This window comes from Colobus angolensis, unplaced genomic scaffold, assembly GCF_000951035.1.
Source record: "Colobus angolensis palliatus isolate OR3802 unplaced genomic scaffold, Cang.pa_1.0 Scaffold133, whole genome shotgun sequence".
NCBI classification, from domain to species: Eukaryota; Metazoa; Chordata; class Mammalia; order Primates; family Cercopithecidae; genus Colobus; species Colobus angolensis.
In genome coordinates this window covers 801,009-809,889 of record NW_012114411.1, presented here as the reverse complement: position 1 = coordinate 809,889, position 8,881 = coordinate 801,009, and the positions used below count along the sequence as shown (strand labels likewise).

The 8,881-nt window shown below is 42.3% G+C and overlaps 1 protein-coding gene across 1 annotated transcript in view; it reads right to left on the bottom strand.

Moving 5' to 3' along the window:
* Positions 1–8,881, bottom strand: part of CDC123 (cell division cycle 123) — a 54,257-nt gene that overhangs the window by 21,531 nt on the left and 23,845 nt on the right. The gene's annotated exons all lie outside the window — the stretch shown is intronic.

Here is an 8,881-nt window from a genome sequence, read left to right as displayed (position 1 = left end):
GAGCCGAGATCACACCATTGTACTCCAACCTGGGCAACAAGAGTGAAACTCCATCTCAAAAAAAAAAAAAAATTTGCTAGGCCTGGTGGTGTGCACCTGTAGTCCCAGCTACTCAGGAGGCTGAGGCAGGAGAACTGCTTGAACCCAGGAGGCGGAGGTTGCAGTGAGCCGAGATTGTGCCACTGCACTCCAGCCTGGGTGACCAGGCGAGACTCCGTCTCAAAAAAAAAACCTAAAAACAACCTAGTTTTTCTCTGGAAAGCAAAAATCTCTTACTTCCAATCAAACTAACTTAACGGTACATTATCTTGAGGAGTAATAATCTAAAACTAGAAAACTAGCTTTCAATTAAAAACTATTTCAATAAAAATTAAGCTTATCAGTTATTTTGTTAATAAAAATTAAGGACTGGGCACAGGGCTCACACCTGTAATCCCAATACTTTGGAAGGCTGAGGTGGGAAGACTGCCTAAAGTCAGGAGTTTGAGACCAGCCAGGCAACAAAGCTAGGTCCTGCTTTTACAAAAAATATAAAAATTAGCAAGCATGGAGGCTCACGCCTGTAATCCCAGCTACTCAGGAGGCCGAGGCGGGAAGATCACTTAAGCTCAGGAGTTTGAGATTGCAATAAGCTGTGATCACACCATTGCATTCTAGCCCAGAGTGAGACTCTGCTCAAAAATTACGGTCATGAACTGTCACAAGTTAATAAAAATTAACTAATTATTTTTAACCTTTAAAAAACTGCCCTTTTGCCCCTAAGGATCAACATATTGATAAGTACTACACGTATCTAGAGCTTTCCACTACACGTTTTCTATTATTTAAGAAAATTATTTTTGGGCCAGGTGCGGTGGCTCATGCCTGTAATCCCAGCACTTTGGGAGGCCGAGGTGGGCGGATCACGAGGTCAGGAGTTTGAGACCAGACTGACCAACCTGGTGAAACTCCATCTCTACTAAAAATACAAAAATTAGCTGGGCATTGTGGCGCATGCCTGTAAGCCCAGCTACTTGGGAGGCTGAGGCACGAGAATCCCTTGAACCCAGGAGGCGGAGGTTGCAGTGAGCCGAGATTGTGCCACTGCACTCCAGCCTGGGTGACAGAGCAAGACCCCGCCCCCCCACCAAAAAAGAAAGAAAATTATTTTTGTATACATATCCAGTATAGAGACAAGTGAAATATTTTAATTAGATAATCTACATAAGGAGAAAAGGGAAACATTCCAGAAGAAACAATAGACCAGAGGTAAAAAAAAATCACAATCAGGACCTTGGGCTCTGTACTAGTATTTTCTCATTTTAGAAAAGTCAATTACCTTTTGGGACTGGCTTGCAGTTGCCTCAGCAGTAAATGGCAGATGGTACTGGGCGATTTCTAAAGTTCCTTATTCAATCAAATCTGTAAACAACTTGTCAGACCCCTTTTTCTTCCCTGTCTTTATATTCAGTTAACTACTTACTACACACTGAACCTCAGGGTGTGTCAGAGCTTCTAGAACACAGGTTTAAAAATGAGAGAGTGGAATGAGATGATTTTTCAAAACACTTCCCCAGAGATTCCAATCCGAAGCGTCCAAGATAGGGACTAGACACATACTTTATTTTATTTTTTTTGAGACACACTCTCGCTCTGTTGGCCAGGCTGGAATGCAGTGGCATGATCACGGCTCACTGCAACCTCCGTCTCCCGGGCTCAAGCAATTCTCCTGCCTCAGCCTCCCGAGTAGCAGGGATTACAGGCGTCCGCCACCATGCCCAGCTAATTTTTGTATTTTTAGTAGAGAAGAGGTTTCATCATGTTGGTCAGGCTGGTCTCAAACTCCCGACCTTAGGTAATCTGCCCACCTCAGCCTCCCAAAGTGCTGGGATTACAGGCGGGAGCCACCGTGCCCAGCCCATATTTTAGAAATGGTTATTCTGAGGAGTAGCTGCAGTTCAAGCTCTGTAAGAGGTTCTTGGGAAAAGGGCCAGGAGATGCCTGTCCACCAACTACAGGCCTCAGCAGGAAGTCTGCACCATTCTTGGGGAAAGGAAGAAATAGGGAAAAGGAAGGAAGCATCAAACTGGAGCAGCTTGGACCCCAAGCATGGCCTTCAGGGCCGCGGCTTCAGCTGGAAAACTCAGTGTGGCTACCCTGAATCCCACCAAGGTCACTGGAGGACTCAGCACGTCTCCCATGACAAAAAGGCTCCATCTCAAGAAAAACAAAAACCAAAAAACCACCACCACCACCAATAAGAAAAATTCCTAAAACTTTTTTCCTGGGTTAGTATTTAACATTAATTTGGAAGATTTCTTTAACTGAAAATTTCAACAAAGTACCAACAGAATGTGGTATTAAACTAAAGTCACTAATTTGCAGTCTAAGCCGAAAGGAGGCTCTTACGTTGAATTCAAAGTTCAAATTCTTGGCAGAATAATTATAGTTACTCCAGCTAGCTATGAAAATTCTAAAATAAACACAAATGTGATTAAGTAATGTTACATTATTTACAATGTAAGTGGCAAACTAAAAGAATTCTCAGGTATAATAATAGCAAAGATTTTATTCTGAAGGAAAAAAAGCAAAATCCCAAAGCCCTACTGTGATGAAAGCTACTATGAAATTATGCTAGCATATTTTTACTACACTTTAAAATTAGCCAGTTAACAGGAATTTTGGAAAGCAATGTCACCGACACAAATTTTTAAAAAGGAAAGGAAAAAAAGGAAAAGAAAAAATATTCTATCCCCAAACTAAAGAAATATGCTTAAGTAGTAATGATGACTAATCAGAGTGTTGTTTTTTTTCTTTTTTAAGGAACAAAATAATGGCATTCGCAGCAACCTGGATGGAACTGGAGACTATTATTCTAAGTGAAGTAACTCAGGAACAGAAAACCAAACATCGTATGTTCTCACTTGTAAGTGGGAGTTAAGTTATGAAGACGCAAAGGCATAAGAATGATACATTGGACTTTTGGGACTCGGGAAAGGGTGAGGGTTGGCGAGGGATAAAAGACTACACACTGGGTACCATGTACATTGCTTGGGTGATGGGTGCACCAAAAGCTCAGAAACCACCACTAAAGAACATATCCATGTAACCAAACACTACCTGTTCCCACAAAGCCACTTGAAAAAAAAAAAAAAAATACAGGGTGAAATACACAGTGTACATCAATGACAGATAATTACACATCCCTTGTCTTTACTCAGAAGCAAAATAAACACTGAAATAATTTTACCAAAAAATAAAATAAAAAGAGTGCCATATTTTTTTCTTTTATTACTACCCAAATCATCCTCAGCTTAAACAAGCCTTAGTTTTCTGCCAGTCAAATGGCCTAACTGTAAATAGGAATATTTATTATGAACTGAACATGCCTTCAGACTGACATGCTATTTTTTGTGGAATTCATAATTATAATTAGGCTGGGTGTAGTGGCTCACACCTGTAATCCCAGCACTTTGGGAGGCCGAGGCAGGTGTATCACTTGAGGTCAGGAGTTCAAGACCAGACTGGCCAACGTGGTGAAACCCTGTCTCTACTAAAAATATAAAAATTATCCGGGCGTGATGGCACGTGCCTATAGTCCCAGCTATGCGGGAGACTGAGGCAGGACAATTGCTTGAACTGGGAGGCGGCGGTTGCAGTGAGCCAAGATCTTGCCATTGGACTCCAGCCTGGGCCACAGAGTAAGACTTCCTCTCAAGAAAAAAATAAAAATAAAATAAAATAAGTAAATAAATAAATAATTATAATCAACACACAGTTTCTCTCATGTTGTTCGAAATATTTTGTACACTGAAAGAGGACAAACAGGCCGGGCGTGGTGGCTCACGCCTGTAATCCCAGCACTTTGGGAGGCCGAGGCAGGCAGATCACGAGGTCAGGAGATTGAGACCATCCTGGCTCACACGGTGAAACCCCATCTCTACTAAAAATACAAAAAATTAGCCGGGCGCGGTGGCAGGCGCCTGTAGTCCCAGCTACTCAGGAGGCTGAGGCAAGAACCTGGGAGGCGGAACTTTCAGTGAGCCCAGATCATGCCACTGCACTCCAGCCTGGGCAACAGAGCAAGACTCTGCCTCAAAAAAAAAAAAAAAAAAGAGGGCAGATGTAGCATATCCAGTGATGAGCATGTCAGTGTCAGTCTGGGACTGTGGGAGGCGGAGGGTGCAGTGAGCCAAGATCGCATCATTGCATCCAGCCTGGGTGACAAGAGGGAGACTCCATCTCAAAAAAATTTAAAAAAGACAAATCAAATTACCTGACCTCCAGTCAAATGTATTTCTCCTTCATCATGAGCCCCTCAGAGAAACAATTAACAAATTTTTTCACTCACTCAGCCCCTTTTTCTAAATGCCAAATGAGTATCAAAATTTTTCCTTGTCTACTTAGCCCACTAAAGTCACAATAAAACAATGAAAGCAGCCTGTGACTCAGCAAGTTTAATCACATAGAATGTTTATATCCTGGCAAATAATACAGTCAACACATTTATACGTGTCATATTTCTTTTTTTTCTTTTTTCTTTTTTTTGGCATTTTTAGTAGAGTTGGGGTTTCACCATGTTGGCCAGGCTGGTCTCGAACTCCTGACCTCGTGATCCACCCACCTTGGCCTCCCAAAATGCTGGGATTACAGATGTGAGCCACCGCGCCCAGCCACATGTCATGTCAACCTCCACTTTTTAAAGCTTTTTGTCTACAGTAACCATTTGAAGAATAGGAAAGAAAAAAGCAGTAATTAATATTCTAGAGTACATTCTAGGCAGGGAGATAGTACTGGCTGTCTACCCTCCAGGGTTCCCATCTTCAGCCTGTCCAATGGAACCTGGATTGTTCAGATGCTGGGAGCATTTGTGCTTCCTGGTTCCCTCTCTAATCCCTGGGATGCATGTGCTGACTAATCTAAGCAGCCAAGGCATGGGCCTGGACCAGCGGCATCTACATTGCCTGGAAACAGGTTAGAAATGATCAGAGCTTAGGTCCCCTCCAGGCCTGCTGGACCAGAAACCCTGGGGCCCAGGAACCTGTGTTTCCTCTAACTCTCTGGATAACCCTGATGCATCTCATGTCGAGAACCTTGGTCTAACTAGGGGTGTCGAAAGTTTTAGCTTCCCTGGGCCACATTAGAGGAAAAATTGTCTTGGGCCTCATATAAAATACACTAACGATAGCTGATGAGCTAAAAAATAAATAAAAATTTAAAAAATAAAAATCTCAAAAAAAAATCTCATGATGTTTGAAAGTTTCTGAATTTGGGTTGTGGCACATTCAACGCCATCCCAGGCTGCTGCAGCTTGGACAAGCTTGATCTAAACGAATCATAGCAATTTGCTCCCTTTGCCAACTACTGGATTAGGCTGGGTAACTGTGACCAATGAGGGCTGAGAGGAAGTCTCCCAGGAGGCCTCCAGGAATGCTTTCCTCGTTCACATACAGAAAAGAATGAGAGGAAACACACCTACCCCTCCTGTTTTCGGTTGAGATACGGTCACGTCTTCGTATGATAGACACTTGGAACCGTAGCAGCAATCTTTTAACCGTTAGGTGAGAAACCCAAAGACCAGGCCACTAAATCAAGGATTGCGGAAGGAAAGGGCCTGAAAGAGCATGGGTTCCTGGCGACCTTGGTGAGCCACTGGGTATTCCTAAAAATACCCAATCTCCAGACTCCTCTTTAAATAATATATTTTTTTAAAATCCCGAGTGTAAGCTATTTTCGGCTTCTGTTAACTCGCAATTCTGACTGTAACATATTTGTTTTCTTGTCAAGTCAAGCCTCAAAATAGTATAAACAACATAATCTCATTTTTATGTTATATAACTTTATACATATTATATATAACTATGTATTGTAAATTAAATGTTTTCTTCTATTATCTAATATTTTAATGGGAAGTATTTTGTAAAGAATGAACCTATAACTTTATTAAGTGAAAGTACAAAGAACTTTTAGAATGGTGTTATTAAAATTATATTCTGGTTTTAGCTTTTATTAACTAGCTGTGGGATCTTGAACAAATTACTGAACAGATTTAGGCCTCAATTTTCTAACCTACAGAAGGAAAGGGTTAGATCACTGATATGATCCTGTCCAATCTAAGGAACTCTACTCCTAATTTAATCTTTCAAGAGCTCTTCAAGGCCTTTGTGACAAACATTCATCTTTAATGAGTTCTATCAACAAGGAATTTTTATGTGATGGCAACACTTCCTGTTATGCAACTGATTTATTAATTGCTAAGCAACTACCAACAGTTATTTCTAGACAAAGTGACACATTAGTGGTGCCCAGCTAAAAGGCTGAAAGCCCAGTGCTTGGTATTTGCTCCTGCCAACTCCCAATTATTTATAATAGCAGAAGGATGGCATTCTGTGGGTAAACACTCTAAATCCAAGGCCTCAAACTCACTTGCTGATTTAACTTCCTTGCCATGCAAAAGTCAAAAAGTACAAAACGCAAAACAACAGACTATTATTCATACCATCCACTGGAACATCAGTTAAAAGAAGATAAAAAGCAAGACGTAGCTTAAGAGGAGGCAGTTGATCATTAAATCACAAAGCTGATTTAAAAAACATCAGCCTCAGAATTAAAAGCAGTTTATAGTTACTTCTGGAAAGGCAAAGGTGTCTTCCTACTCTCACTGCAACTGACACTAAAGGCATATAAAAATCCTTATCAGGGCCAGGCGCAGTGGCTCACGCCTGTAATCCCAGCACTTTAGGAGGCCAAGGTGGGCGGCATCACAAGACCAGGAGTTCAAGACCAGCCTGACCAACATGGTGAAATCCCTTCTCTACTAAAAATACAAAAATTAGCGGGGCATGGCCGGGCGCGGTGGCTCACGCCTGTAACTCCAGAACTTTGGGAGGCCTAGGCGGGCAGATCATGAGGTGAGGAGATAAGACCATCCTGGCTAATGCGGTGAAACCCCGTCTCTATTAAAATACAAAAAAAATTAGCCGCGCATGGTAGCCATGCCCCTGTAATCCCAGCTACTCGGGAGGCCGAGGCAGGAGAATTGCTTGAACCCTGGAGGCAGAGGTTGCAGTGAGCCAAGATCGCACCACTGCACTCCAGCCTGGATGACAGAGTGAGATTCTATCTCAAAATAAAAACTCTTATCAGTTGAATTAGCAAGTAGACGGTATTTTCAGTGTAACATATTTTAAGACGTCTTAAAGCATCAGATGTCAAAAAGCTTTCCAACGGAAAAAAGAGGCACAGCTTTGTTCTACTTTTCAGAGGGTAGCTACTAGAACGAAAACACTACTGGTTACTAAAACAGACTACCAACACCTGTGCCAACACAACCAGAGGGTTGACAATTGAATGTCAAACCAACACTTGGTCAGGCGCAGAAGGATCACTTGAGCCCAGGAGTTTGAGGCACAGCTTGGGCAACACAGTGAGACCCCATCTCTATTAAACACACACACACAGACACAGACGCGCACACACACACACTTTTTTCCTAAAAACTAGAACTACCAATACAGGTAAAATCCTTACACAGTAAACATGTAACACAATGTAATACAACCACACTCACTGATGGTTACTTAACTTCCTTTTCTTTAATCACTATAATAATACTAAAGCCGTATGTCCAAGCTGCACAGCTCAGACGCCAGAGTTGATGCATGACCGTTATGTAGTGATCACGCCAGGATCTACTTCAAAAAAAGGATTCGAGTCTGAAATGGAAGGAACTGGCAGGACAAACTCAACTGGACAGGGCGGAAGTGGCATGCTTATACAAGATTTTCACCCTCGTGCTCCTGCTTCTAGGTTCTGTGATATGCTTTAAAGGTTAGTTTAAAGATGAGTTTAACTGAGATAATTGGTGTGTTTAAGATGTGACAGGAAGAGAAACCTAGAAAAACAGCTGCTATTTGAAGACAACAGCAGAAGCATAAAGACAGCACCTGCGGCTCAGCAGGGCAGGCATTCCGTCCGCCTACAACACTGACTGCACTGTCAAATTCTTTAGCTATAGAGTGACTGGCAAAGGAAAGAAACAAAGCAATTCCACTTCTAGAAACTTATCCTAAGGAAAAACTTAGGAGACTGCACCAAGAGTTAGCTCAAGGATATTCACTGCAGCTCTGGAAGAACAGCGGGTGGGTCAAATATGTTATGCTACAGCTCTCCAGAGGCGCAGCATTAAGGGAATGGAAAATAATGACGAATTTAGACATGTAATGATGTCACACTGGTAAGTGCAAAAGCAGCCTACTAAGAAATATAAACTATAGGCTGGGCATGGTGGCTCACCCCTGTAATCCTAACACGTTGGGAGGCCGAGGTAGCACAAGGTCAGGAGTTCAAGACCAGCCTGGCCAATATGGTGAAACCCTGTCTCTACTAAAAATATAACAAATTAGCCAGGTATGGTGGTGCATGCCTGTAGTCCCAGCTATTCGGGAGGCTGAGACAGGAGAATCACTTGAACCCAGGAGGCAGAGGTTGCAGCGAGCTGAGATCACGCCACTGCACTCCAGCCTGGGTGATAAGAGTGAGACCCCGTCTAAAAAAAAAAAAAAAAAAGAAGTACAAACTGTAGGATCTCATTAAAAACTCTGTATATAGGTAGAGATAGATATATTTATATTTATTTATAGATAGAATTCTAGAAGTATAAGAACCAATTGTGGCAAGATCATGAGTGCTTTTTTGTTTTTGTTTGTTTTGAGATGGAGTCTCGCTCTGTTGCCCAGGCTACAGTGCAGTGGCATGCGATCTCGGCTCACTGCAACCTCCGCCTCCCAGGTTCAAGCAATTCTCCTGCCTTGGCCTCCTGAGTAGGTGGGACTACAAGCGCACACCACCACACCCAGCTATTTTTTTGTATTTTTAGTAGAGACGGGGATTCACTATGTTG